The sequence below is a fragment of the Herpailurus yagouaroundi genome, unplaced genomic scaffold, assembly GCF_014898765.1.
Source record: "Herpailurus yagouaroundi ecotype Mexico unplaced genomic scaffold, PumYag 221, whole genome shotgun sequence".
NCBI classification, from domain to species: domain Eukaryota; kingdom Metazoa; phylum Chordata; class Mammalia; order Carnivora; family Felidae; genus Herpailurus; species Herpailurus yagouaroundi.
The window spans coordinates 15,401,740-15,416,210 of NW_024412452.1; the positions used below are offsets into that span (position 1 = coordinate 15,401,740).

The 14,471-nt window shown below is 39.4% G+C and overlaps 1 pseudogene; it reads left to right on the forward strand.

The window, feature by feature from the left end:
• The first annotated feature begins 7,312 nt into the window (after nt 1–7,312).
• On the forward strand, nt 7,313–7,465 carry LOC121019327 (uncharacterized; annotated as a pseudogene).
• The last annotated feature ends 7,006 nt before the right edge of the window (nt 7,466–14,471 follow it).

Genomic DNA, 14,471 nt, shown 5'->3' on the forward strand with positions numbered 1-14,471 from the left:
ACTTACTATAAGCAAATTCTGTCTTCCCATTAACTCTCATATATGTTTCTGTGGGGAATAAACACCCAATTATCTGGGTGAAGATAACAAAGCAGAATATTTTGGGCCATTGATTCACACATGTAATGTTGTGTAAAATATAAAGACTATTATAACACTTTTATGATATAATATCTAATATTCGTTGAATGCTTACTACATGTTGGCCCTATCAGGGCTGTATATTTCTCATTGAATCATCGCAGTAACCTTACAATATTTATATTTTGATCATCACTTAAATAAGCTGAAGAGTATGGCCTTTGAAGTTAGAGATACCTGAGTTTAACTCCCACCTCCTCCATTTATTAGCAGTGAGACCTCCAGCAAATTTCCTAACTCTTCTAAATCTTGTTTTTTTTTTCCTTAGCTGCAAAAATGAGAAGGAGAATAATACGCAGCTGATAGTATTAAAAAGTATTAAATAGAGGATGCATATAAAGTGTTTAGCAAGACCCCAAGTGTATTACAGGTGCTCAATAACTGTTACCAATTTTTGTTTACTATTATTACAGATGAGGAAACTGAGTTTTATAGGAGTTAAGTAACTTGTCCAAAGCCACACAGCAAGTAAGTGGAAGAACTGAAATTTAAACTCAGCTCTCCCAAGTTTTAGTGTCTGGGAGAGTAGGGCAGTGGCCCAAGAACTATGTGGGGAGCGGGCCAGGGCAGTGTAGATGAAACAGAAAAGAAAGAAAATATTTGTATGAGACGTCTTGTGAAGAAAAAGATGATTGACAAGCTGTAATACAGAGGCAGAATGGTCACGAATGACCTCAAGGTTGTAAATTTGGACTAACGGAAAATGGAGGAGCTATTGGTGCCCTTGGACTGGAGCCTAGGAGCCTAGACCTGCCACTGCCGAACTACTAATGAGGAGTTGCCTCAGCTGTAACAAGAACCAGGTACAAAGGGCTGCCCGTTCTAGGGTGCAAGAGGCTGTAGTTCTCCTACACATGCTGCCACCATACCGCCAGATACTCTTAGCAACTGCTTTGCTGTTGAAATCAGAAGGAGAGAAAAAACACTGCTTCTGTCTTTCCTCCAGCAGTTCCTCCACTTGGCTGAACCTAACAAGAAGTCAGCAGGCAAAGGTGTCTGGGAAATGTAGTTTGTAGCACCCCAGCCCTAGTAATACAGAGCACAGTATAGAAGCGCAGGCTGTGGGGCTGAGAAACAAATGATAAATGTCTAGAATGGGAGGAAACATTAAAAGAACTAGGAGCTTCAGGAGGAAGAAATAGTTTTAGAGAAAATAAGTTGTTTTCGTTGTGGATAATTTATATCACAGAGAAAGGTAAGTGCTTCTGCTCTTAGAAATGCATTAAAAATAGGATACATTATTTGTTGGAATGGACCTGTAAAAGTTAATTAAATTCCATTACCTATGATCATGTTCTAACATTAAGAGAAGAGCTAATTGAAGTAAAATATAATAAATATAACAACTGGGTATTATGTATATATCAGCCTCTCCATATTTCTCCTGTTATCAGGTGCTACATAACAGAATTACATTTTCATTCGTCTGTAGGCTTCTAAGAATTGAGAAGAAGTCACTTGAATGAAGAAGATCTGTAGGTGCACGAACTATAATTTTGTTCTATTTCCTTTTTATAACATAGAGTATTTTTAGGGGACAGAGCACTGACGCTTTGGCATGAAAACTTCTCAGGCTACAAGACTTTATCTAAGCTTGGTGGTAAATCCCTGGACTTATTTTCCCTGTACCCTAGAAGACAGTACACAGAACTATTGATCACTTTCTGAGTATTTCTTTTTTCTGGGTCCAGTCTTTCCTACTTACTTTCCTCCCTTTCTTTATTCAGTTAAAACAGAAGTCACCTGTATCATAGGACTCTTAGGCAGTTCTGTAAGCAGATCAGGAATGGTCTTTGAAAATTTTCCACGTGCAACTCTCTCTTTACCTGCAAATGCAAGGCCTGTACTATCATGTTCAGAAGAACTTAGAGCTGAAAAGCTATCATTTTTGAAAAATAATTTGCATATCACATTTTTAAGTTGTTTTGAATAAAGGAGGTAGACTGTTACTGTTTTCATTAATACTATGTCACCCTATGGCCAAAAATGTTAGTGACCTCCCCTTCTTTAATTTTCATTGTCTTGCTTGGTGACGATCGGGCAAACATAGCAAGCAAAATATGAACTTCTTATCTTTGTATCAGTTGTTTAGTTCTTTGCCTATTTGAAAATGTAGACAAGTTCTTCACTTGCTTTGAAGCCTTTCCTGGCTATACCAACTTACAGTGATCTCTGCAGCCTTTGAAAAAGAGACTTTACAAAGACATCTGGCTTCATGTCATATTAGCCAGGATTGGACTAAGAGTCCCTGAACTCTTTTATCCAGGGAAGCAGAGGGGCGATGAGCAGGCCCACTGAAATAGCTTTATTCATCCCTTGTCATCTCCCTATCTGCAAAGATGTTCTCTCTTAATCTCCGCTTATATCTCTTGGTTCTTTGATTCATTTCCTGGTTTTCAGTGTTCAGGATGCTCCATGCCCCATTTCACAAACCCACTGCCAATAACTAGATAAACTGCCTCCACAGTGGCTAGGGCAGATCTTAGCAGTGCTCATCAAGGTCACCAATGTGTTTCCCGTCTTCTTCCTGAATGTAGCCTTCTTGTCTGTGGGACAGGTTTTGGTCATTGGGGTGTAAATAGATTCCTGGCCTCTGATATCTCCATGAGATTCTCTTCTCTCTTCTTCCCTCTTTTCTTGGGCAGAGGCAGAGGAATTAACGGGGCTTCAGTCAGAACCACCTGAATCCCTGAGTCTTGCCTGGAACAGAGCTGGTTGACCTACACCTGTAGAAAATTAACTGTTTGGGGTTAAGTAGCTGATAGGTATCATCATCATCATCATCATCATCACAGCCAGTGTTGCAGACCTAATAAATACATATATCTTGAAGAAGACCCATTTGATAAAATGGGAAATTTAGCCTTAAAGAATTTAGCCTTAAAGAATTACTCAAAGACCCAGAGCTAGTGAGTGGCAAACCCAGGTTTGCATTACTAGGCTTAAGTTAATTTAACCAGCAATCTGACTGCCACCATTATCCTGCCATTTGTTAACCATTAACCATTAACTTGTAATCTGATTGCTACCATGGCTCTGGCAACAGGATACTTGGAGATATTTTAGGTGAGTTAGGAAGACCTACAGCCTGCTGTCTGAGATGAGATGCACCTGACAGGTATCAGGCAGAAAAGGAGGAAACTTTGTAAAAGAACTCTGGCTCTTTCTTCAGCCTGCATGGATCACCTCTCAATCCTAATAACTCTCACTGAAGAGGATCAACTACATTTTTACCACTTCCACCTGCACTCAGCCTAATAAGACCAAGCCCTGCTTCTCTTGCTTCCACAGAACCCAAAATGGGGATCCCAAGGATGTAGGCAAAGAAGGCCAATGCCAATTCCTAAACCTGAGGCACTGGATAGGACTAAGAAGAAAGGACAAAGGAGCCAATGTCTTGATTCAAGAATACTCAAATTGGGTCTGAATTTTCCACTGGATAAGTTTAGGAAGCCCTCTCAGTTTTTTCTATGAGATGAAAGAAACATAAAGAGTAGGTGCAATGTACATTTCTTCCTTTGTTCTTGAAACTTTCTGGCTTATCTAAGCATCTGACTTAAACTGGTATATGAGAGCAGGCAAACAAAAATGGCCATTGTTTAGATTATAGCCCATTGGTATTAGATTTATCACTTTTTGATTCTTTTCACCTTCTAGCTCTGAATATCTGCTTTTCAGTTTTGTTTCCAGTCCCCTTGGCTTTACTTACTGTTTCAGCACTGCATTCGGTTCTTTAGACTTCAACTTTGCACTCAACTCTCAACCTCTTTGCTCATTCTCTATTTTTGGAAGTAAATTCCTCACTCTAGAATGGCTCAGTGGTATTGCCCTACCGCCCCCCCCCCCCCGCTGGGGCCCCCGCTTACTCTTCTCTGCAGAAAATTGCAGAGTTTTCTTGAAAAGGAATGGGGATGAAGACAATAGAGCGCTATTAAACATAAGTCTCTGTGGCCTTAAAACAGGTTCAGATTTAAGTTCTTCCTTATCTGCCAGAACCTATATCATTTGTCACAGACTTAGAGCAAATGACTACACTCTTCAGATTCCATCAGCAATATGGAATGGGGGCCCAGCCAGAAGCTACTGCCTTTATCCTCGCTCTCCAAGTCAAGCTCACTCTTTACTGATGGTGATATTTGGAACTTGATGGGACACCAGATGTTCCAGCAGCCTTTCCTTAATGTGAAGCTTCTATGATCAGAAAGCTGAGTGGCTATATTTGCATATGAAACTGTTTTCTATGGCAGTGCTGGGAATATTAAGTGGTGATATTCCATGGAGCTCTGGAGGCTTGCGTCCTTAGCAATGATTTAGGAAGACCTGTTGCAAATGACTACAGTTAAATTGGCAAGCTGTGCAGCTGATGGCCTTGATGTGATCCTTAGGAGTGTCTCTCAAGCCAGTTACAACTTATGGCCCTGAGTTATTCTCATTGCTCCCAAGATAGGTTAAAATAAGGGAAAGACTCTACCCTAAAGGAACTTACAGTCTAGTTGCATAGGTAAGACATACGCTCAGGAACATTGCAGGGTGACATACAAAGAAGGTGATATAGTGAGACAGACTATGTAAACAGTGAAGGGATTGAAGGTGAAGCTAAAGTTATTTTGCTTGTGTTCTGTTCCATTTTCTTGAAAATCTCCCAATAAAGTAAAAAGAAAGGCATTAGTATTTCACTTTTCCTTGTTCATGTCCAGTTTCCGGATGAGTTAGTCATGATTTTCAAAGCTGATGATACACCAAATGTGATTGCTTTAGGTATAGTAGTCCATTAAGATGCAGTGATGAAAAAGGTACGATGGCTTTTTTATTAGGGAATTCAAATGGTATTTGTACAACATAAACCCTTCAGAACATCCTGTGCCTGTTCCACCTTAGCATTTTGGACAGTTTCTAAATCTTTAGTGCTTGAAGGCATCAAATGTCACCATTTAATATTTTTTTCTACCTTTATTTACCTATACAAGTGTTATTAGCATTTACATTCTTTTTAGAGGTCTTCATTTTGTTAAATAATCCAAAGTGGTTAAGAGGTTTATTCCGACTAAATTTTTATGGTCAATTTGATTGGATTGACAAGTATCAAGTAACCTGAAAATATTACCTTTAACGAATTTTTTGACTGTATGCATTTCTGTAACCTTGGTATTTACTTTGTTCAGACCCTAGACATAAATGCTATAGAAAAACACAAGAAATACATGGCCCATACACCAAACACATACAAAAATGAGGTACAGTGCAAAAATGCTGCTCAGGTTCTGAAACAATGAGGAATTCTTTTGAGGGATTTTAGACAATGTGGAGAAACAGTTACCAAAGCCGCAGGAATGCCAGGCCTGAAGCTCAGGCTACAGAATCTGAGTTTAAAGAGATGATGATGGATTACCCAATTCTTTCCTAAGACCCTTCTCAGAATCCCATGGTGAATGAAGCTCTGGTCAACACGTTTTTCACAAGGTCGCAGTGGTAACTGAGAATGAGCAAAGAGAGGGAATAAAGTTGAAACTAGAACTAAAGAGCATGAACTATGAAGATGGGCTCAGTTCCTTAATCTTTTAAAGATACTTTCCAGGTGGATCGACTGAGCTGTGTAACATTTCCAAACATGTAGATAAATCTCCTCATCTATCATGATGTCACCAATGACCCTAAAAATCTGCAGTCCATGGTTCATCATGAAAACATTTCATGGATGCTTATTATTTTCTGTGAAGGAGAGTAAATGTAGGTTTTTGGATTTGGGGGCTTGCTCATTATGAGCTCAGGCTGATGTGCAACTGTGTTTGAATTCAAACTTCAGCATGAGGATGTTTGAGTATAAAACTACAAGGTCCTTTATTAAATTTAAAATCATGGGTTACGTGTCGAACGGCCTGAATTCCATCCCATTGTTTAAATTCATCAAATAGTCACTCTGGAATTATTTCTAACAATTGGGATGACTTCATTTGTGTTTGTTTTCCCTTTCTATTAATCCATGACAAACTGTGAAATTTGCCATTTTTACCATAACCAGGCCATGAAATTTGTCATCTCTCTCTGTAATTTACATGGAGCCTTGGCTATAGATACATTTCAGGCAGGGTGATTGCTTTCCATCTGACACAGAGGACAGAACAAAGGAGGGATACACACAGAATAGAACACAAACAAATTCAGAACAGACATTAGGAAGGGTTTTTTTTTTCTTCCTTTTTTCTTTAATGCTGTAAAGTCTGCTAAAATGTGCTGACTGCCTCCCAGGGAAAAAGGTTGATGGCACAAACTAAGGCACTATTATCAAATCCAAGGAACAATGAAATGACACTCCAGGGAGAGGGGAGAGCTTAAAAGAAGAGATGTCTTGACAAACTAGAATGAGTTGGAAGGATGTGGTGGGAAATCATGTGAGTAATGTGGTCAGGAGGCATTTGGAAATGGAGTTTCAGAGGCAAGCCACCATAACAGTACAAGAGTTTTAAAGCTTGTTCACAAGCTATTGTTCATGGGATGGTGAATTTCCCATTTTCTTTCCACTCCCTCTTCTCCACAAATGAACATAAATTAGTTTCTTCCATGTCAAATGGATAAAAAGTCCTCTGAACAATTTACGTTAACAATTAGACTGGACATTTTGCAAGGAAGTTCTGTTTCTAATGATCCTCTTCTTGGTTGGGGGAAGGAAAGAAAGAAAAAAGTTTTCACTGTCCATTTGTCTGAGTTGCAAAATACAGCATCTTCCTTGAACTTGTTGACTGGCAGGCCAGGTTATTCAGACTATGGCAATAGCTAACCAACCGCTGAGAAGTAAGGTCACTAAGCCAAGTAGATGTGCTCTTTATCCACTGTAGATCTGACTGGTGTTATGATTTCCTTTGAAGGAGGAGAAATGTGGCTTTGTTTGAAGGTAGATCTGAGGCTAGAAGAGAAAGGATTGGGAAGGAGGTGAGATCTAAGCAATAGTTTGTGGCCCAGTGTTTCCATCTCTTCCTTAGCAGAAGGGAAGTGAGAGAGCAGGTGGATATCATATCACATAACTGAGTGAGCCCCAGGTGACTGAAAGGGAATGACGCCTTGGGGTCTGTCACAGTGCATTTAGGCATTTTTCTCTAGTGAGAGGATGCTTGTTTTCTAGGATCTAGAGTGATTTATTGAAAGAGGATTGCTACTTCTTTTTAGTTTAGATGTAATCGCTTCTTGGCCTTTTGGCTAAGATCAAGTGTAGTTTAGATGTTAAGTGGGAGGTAGTTTTAGAGAATGGAGTCAAGCCAGTTGCTTTAGCTAAACTGTGGTCCTCTTTGCCCATGGTGAATAAGGATTGCAATGCTTAGTAGGAAATCTCACCGGTGCATTTCATTATCTATTGTATTTCCTCTTCCATTTCCCCCCCTTATCATGAGAAAATAGGAGGTTCTAATTCTCTCAATTCTGTCATTATCACTGAAACGTCCACTGGCTTATTTTTATCTCTTTTCCTCCTGTGGTAGAGCTGCCATTTTAATATAAATAAATGGCTGGTTTAAATGCTCATTTTGAAAAATAGAAGACAAAAGAAGAATGCAAAGAATGCCATCATGCAAAATCTCTCCACACCCAGGAATAATCACTGTTAAAATGTTGACATGCTTCCTTCCAGTTATTTCGTTCTATGCCCGATAGTTGCATTCAAATTACATGTGAAAATACCAATGATCTTCATTAACTTAACATTTTATCATAAGGGTTGTCCTCTAACATTAGAATCTTCTTCAAAGGTGTAATTTTGATAGTTTCCGTCTTATCCCATTGAGTAAATGCATCAACATTGTCTTTACATTTTCTTGGGATTAAACCTTTCTTTTTGATTGCATCTATTTTTATGACTATAAATACTATAGTAATCATTTTTGTGCACACATCTTTGCATGCATTTCTGAGCAGGATAGATTTCTAAATAAGGAATGACTAGGTAAAAGCACATGGTTATTTTAAAAGATGCATTTTTACCAAATTGTATTCTGGAATGATTGTACCAATTTACATTAATAATAGCTTATTGATCATGTTACTAACATGATAAAAAGAAACCCTCTTACTTTGATAATTTTAAAAAGAGGGGCGCCTAGGTGACTCAGTTAAGTGTTATCCCACTCTTGATTTTGGCTCAGGTCATGATCTCGTGGTTTGTGAGATCTAGCACACCCCCCCCCCCCCCAACCCCTTTCTACTCTCTGGCTGACAGCTCGTGGAGCCTGCTTGGGATTTGGGGATTTGGGGATTCTCTCTCTCTCTCTGTGCTCCTCCCCTGCTTGGGCACATGCTCATGCACACACTCTCAAAATTAATAAACTTTACCAAAAAAATCTATTAAAAAAGAAAAAAATAGTACTGTCTTACGTTGCACTTTTGTGATTTCCAGTGAAGCTGAACTTTCCATAGTTTCCTTATTCATTTATCTATGATGGTATTGTGGCAGTCATGAGAAGGTGCCTCTCAGAACTCCTACTACAGGAGCATCACTGACTGAGGACCCCGAGTACAGCACTTTGAAATCCACTACCCTGTATATACTGGGGCCACACCACTTATGGATTGTTCCCTACTGACGGAGTGTGGTGGGGATGCTAAAGCAGAACCATTCATAGGAGACACAGAACTTCTTTGTTGGCTGCTTTTGTCTCAAGGACTTTCCTGTGGCTTTCTGTCCTTTCCTTAAACTATCAGGCCGTCTACAACCTCTCTCCCTATCTCTTATAGCTCTCTCAGCTTACCTAGCTGCCTCCTTATTGCCTTTCACACAGGCAGTTCTCATAATGTTATAGGTTGCGTTGTGTCCCTCTAAATCCATATGTTGAAGTCCTACCCCTCAGTACCTCAGAATGTGACCTTATTCATAAATAGAGTTTGTTGCAGATGTAACTAGGTAAGATGAGGTCTTACTGGAGCCAGATGGGCCCCTAATCCAGTATGACTGCTGTCCTTATATAAAGAACATGGTATGAAAAGACACATGCTTGCAGAGGGAAGGCAAAGTGAAGACACAGAGAGAATGCCATCGATAAGCCAAGGAACACCTGAGACCACCAGAAGCTATGGGACAGGACAGGCATGGAGCAGATCCTCCCCCACTGCCCTCAGAGAGACCCAACCCAAAGGACACCTGGATTTCTGACATCCAGCCACCAGATCTGTGAGACAATAAATTCCCATTTAGGCCACCACTTTGTGGTATTTTGTTACGGCAGCCCCAGGAAACGAGTACACCTAATAAAATCCTCCCACTTTTAATCCTGTCTTATAGTCTGTGTCTTGGACACCTGGACTAAGATAAGCTTTATATAAGCTTTTTATATTTTGAATAGTAAACCTTTGTCATATTCTTGCAAATATTCTTCTAGTTGATGACGCATTTTAATTTAGCTAATAATATTTTAATTGACAAACAATGCAAACCTTTATGTAGTTAAATAATCAACACTCCTATGGGTTCTACCTCCCTCCCTTCCATCCTCCCTCCCTCCCTCCATCCCTTCCCTTTCCTGACTTCCTCCCTTCCTTCCTGCTTGCTCTCTAGCTTTCAAGTATTTCCCTACTAGAGAGATGAGATATTCACCCATTTCAGTTTTCCCCCCTTGTCTTTAAGGTGTGAACTTTACATTTAGCTTTTGAGTATATTTAGAACTTAGTTTGTGCATGTACCAAGATATAAAGTCTACGGTATTGTACCCAGTCATTTCTAATTTTTTTTCTCTTTCAAATATGTTTAGCCATCCTTATACAAATACATTCTTTCATATGAATTTCTGAAACTTTTTTTTGTCAAGCATGCTAGAAGAGAGAAAAATACTATTGGGGGTTTTATTGGATATGCTTTAAACAAACAACTCAATTTGTCAATAATTAACATGATTAAGAACATTTAGTTTTGCCATCTGAGAATGTTATGTCTCCAGTTATTAAATAATTAGTTTATATTTTTCAGGAACTATTTGACATTTTCTTTACATAGGTCTCATGCATGTCTTGCTAAGTATTGTCTTAAGGATTTTATGGATTTGTGCTTTTATAAATGTTGTATTTTTCATGGTATTTTCTAACTAGTATGAAGAAAAGTTATTTCCACATGGCCATATCATATTCAACAAGTTTTACCAAAATTTTTTTATTAATTCCAATTTTGGAGTCTTAGCACATGTTTAGGAGTATTCTCCATGGTGGTAAATCTCATAGAAACTTTGGCTGTGAGAGCTGGAAGGATCTAAAGGTCATCACATCCTCTCATTTTATAGATGATCCAACAGGGAGCCTCAGCACAATGCTCTAAACACTGTGAAAGGAAGGCCCTGAAAAGGCCTTACCCCATCTTCTTAGAGACTCTTAAACCAAAGATCATACAGTGCAACATATAGAAATGATTTAATATTTATGAATAATTATAGTGATAAAACAAGAGTATCCATTTATTGGGGTCCAGGCACTTGCTAGGTGCTTTATATATACATGGGCAACCTCATTTTATTCTTACAACAATCATTTGAAAGACAGTTGTTCTACACCACTGGCAGTTGTATCTAACTGGAATGTCTCTCCTCTTCTCACTCCTGCCTGGCTATCTCTCTATCCGATCTTTTTAGGGGTAAGAGAGATGTACCAAGTTACTTTGTAGGGTTCTGTGTTGTCCATGGTTACTTTGAGTCTTAGTCTGTTACTAATTAGAAGAGTTGATCCAAGCTTTTTATTGCAGAGAACAAATATCTCATCAGCACCCCTGCAAAAGAAACAAATGCTAAAAAATAATAGCAAGTATTTTAAAAGTTTCATTGGCTAGACCTGAAAGCCAAGTAAAAAAAGTTGAGTTTTTAAGTATATTTTGAGCCTCTACTATTGGAGACTTGAACAATAAAGTTATGATGGTTTCTAATCAGAAAGAGTTTATATCTAGGGGTGCCTGGGTGGCTCAGTTGGTTAAGCATCCAACTGATGATTTAGGCTCAGGTCATGATCTTGCTGTTTCATGAGTTCAAGCCTCGCATTGGGCTCCATACAGGCAGCTCGGAGCCTGCTTAGGATTCTCTCACTCCCTCTCTCTCTGTCCCTCCTCCACTCATGCTGTCTCTGTCTTACTCAAAATAAATAAAACTTTCCAAAAATTAAAAAATTAAAAAATAAGAAAGTTCATATCTAGAGTCACAGAATCTTCATGATGGAAGGCACTTGGGTATCATCTGGTCCAACTTCCTATCTGATGTGCTTCTCTGATGAATTCTTGACAGGTCTCTTTTGGAACAGCTTTCTAATAGATAGAAAGCCCTTCCTTCCTGAAGGCTCTCTCCTGGTGTCTTCTACCCTCCTCCACTCATTTGCCTTTTGTAGTCATGGGATAAGTTCAGTTTCTTTTAATGTTTGAGAAACAACCACTATGTGCTATAGTCACCTTTCTTAGTGATGGCTTTTCTGGTCTAGTTACAGTTAATTAGTTAAGATGAGGTCATACTGGAGTAGGATGGGACCCTAATTCAGTATGACTGCTGTCCTTATATAAAGAGTGCTGTATGAAGAGACACATGCTTACTGAGGCAGGGCAAAGTGAAGATACAGGGAGAATGCCATAGATAAACCAAGGAACATATGAGACCACCAGACAGACATGGAACAGATCCTTGCCCAGTGACCTCAGAGAGAAGCAACCCAGAGAATACCTGGATTTTTTTTACTTCTAGCCTCCCCAGTTTCCTCAGGTATCTGTCATGTCAGCCCTTTCTCCTTCTCTGATTCTATCCTCAGAATGTGGACTTTTGTCAGCATCCCTCTCAACATGTAGAGTTTAGTACTGAACAGACTGGTTATGATGTGGTACAAACAGCAAACAGTAGGAAGGATGTATTGTGTCATTTGATCGGAATACTACATTTCCATCAATATAGTCAAAGTTCCTATTAGTTATTATTATTTTTTAAATATTTATTTATTTTCAGAGAGTGAGAGAGGGTGTGTGTGCACGTGAGTGGGGAGAGGCAAAGAGAAAGAGAGAGAGAGAATCCCAAGCAGGCTCCATGCTCACAATGCAGAGCCCAATGTGGGGCTCGATCTTATGAACCGTGAGATCATGACCTGAGCTGAAGCCAAGAGTCAGACACTTAATGGACTGAGCCACCCAGGTGCCCCCCATTAGTTATTTTTAACAATTGGATTACATAGTTAGTAATCTCACTTCCCATGTAATTTTTGATGCCCTACCATCCTCCTAATTCTACTTCTCCACCAATTTTCCTCCTCTTAATAAACAGCCCCACAAATTACTCAGTTAGCTCTAGCCAACACCTGGTTATCATTCTTGACTCCTTCCCCTTGAGCAACCCATTGCTATGTCCCACCTGCCATTCCTGCCAATGGTATCACCCCCTCTACCACTACCACTCCACTCACCTCCATCTCTCTTCTGTGCTGATGAGAGAGCCTCCTAACTTGTCTTAGGGTTTCCTCTCTGGGCTCCTATTTATTATAGTCTTCACACAGAGAATGTCTGTGTGAAGACAGAGAAATCTTCGTAAATTATAGATAGCATTCTGATATTTCCCTACTCAGAACTCTTCAGGATCCTCCAATTCACACTCAGACAAAATCTAGTCTTCTTTATTGGGGGTCACAAGATCCTGCCTGATCTGCCTACCTGTCCCACCCTGCTCTTCACCTCCCTCTGCTTCAAGCCACCTGGGCAATTTTTTCTGTCTCTTGAACACACTGAGCTCCTTCCTTACTCAAGACTCTTGCAGATGCTGTCTCCTATACCTGGAATGTTCCTTATGGTTTATTCCCTTAATTCATTTCTGCTGAATGTCACCTCCTCAGAAAGTCCATACTTGACTACTCTATATAAAACAGAACCCTTAACATCTCCCCACAGTCACATTCTGTTTTCCTTATTCTGCTTTATTTTTCTTCCTGGAATTTATCACCGGTTGCCATTACATGTTTGTTTATTTATTTGTGTAATTTCTGTTTCTACCACTAGAATGCTGGCTCCATCAGAGTGGAAGTTTCACCTGTCTTGTTGTTGTTGTTGTTGTTGTTATTGTTTTTCATTAAAGGGGCCTAAAATAATTCCAGACACATACTGGGTAGTTCCTGAGACTATTATGTTCCTGACACATAATTTGTTTTATTTTTTAATTTTTTAAATTTTTTTTATTATTGAGACACAGAGAGAGAGACAGAGCATGAGCATGGGAGGGGCAGAGACAGGAGGAGACGCAGAATCCGAAGCAGGCTCCAGGCTCTGAGCTGTCATCACAGAGCCCAATGCGGGGCTCGAACTCACAAACTGTGAGATCATGCCCTGAGCTGAAGTTAGACGCTTAACCGACTGAGCCACCCAGGCGCCCCTGACACACAATCTGTTAATGAATAAACTATTGAATGAATGGACTGTATTGAATTTGCAGCCAGATAAACGCTTTAGTTTTCTTTTTTACCAAGATCTCCTCTCTGCATTGTGGTTTTCTAAAGAGTTCAATAATTTTATCTTGGGCGCATGTCTTCTGAGCTATGGAATTTAAATTCATTCTCTTTAGCTTGTTAGTTTTATATTTGACTCTTGAATTAGGCTCTAGTTTTTCTCACCTAAGTTTGTCCATACTCTTCTTTCTAGTCTAAACATCTTTCTCTTTGATAGATAAGATAAAATCTGGAGAATTGTACTCAGTTCTGATAAACATTAATGGATTGCCAGCTCATCAGCTCAGCAGGCTCTGCGCTCTTTCCTGCTCTTGCTTTAAATAGCAAAGAAAAAAAAAGAACTTTTTCCCGAAGCATTTTTCCTGAGTGTTGCCTCTTTCTGGGCCCACTTCGTTTTGGAAAGCAAGCCCAATATAAGTGAAACAATGAGAGAATTGTTTAAGATATTTTACAATTAAGTGATATGGCACATAGACTCTGAGGCTTTCAGAAAATAGAATGATCACAGAGAGTTTGCAGAATTAGAAAAGGTTTTGTGTAGGATGCTTCCCAACTTTTAATATGCTAGTGTATGTTAAAGAGTAAAATCTGTTGACTTTTAGAAATAGTAGAGCATTATACATAGTTTTAGAAAAATTAGCAGGGCTTGGGGCTGGTGATTTTGTCAGACTGCCTGTGTTAGCTGTGCATGATTTTTATCATAAGCCAAAAAGACTTCACTGTCCATGTGAGGTCAAGGGCAGAGTGGCAGACAGTGTTCAAACCAAGTTTTCAGGTCAGCAGATAGCCTTGGAAGTGCTCTTGGAGGGTCAGGTTAGTAACAACACAGCAGCAAGCATAAGCTAAGCATCTTGAGAGATTAATGACTCACTGCTCTCCTACCCCAGAGACCCAGCAACAATGTTCCCCAAATA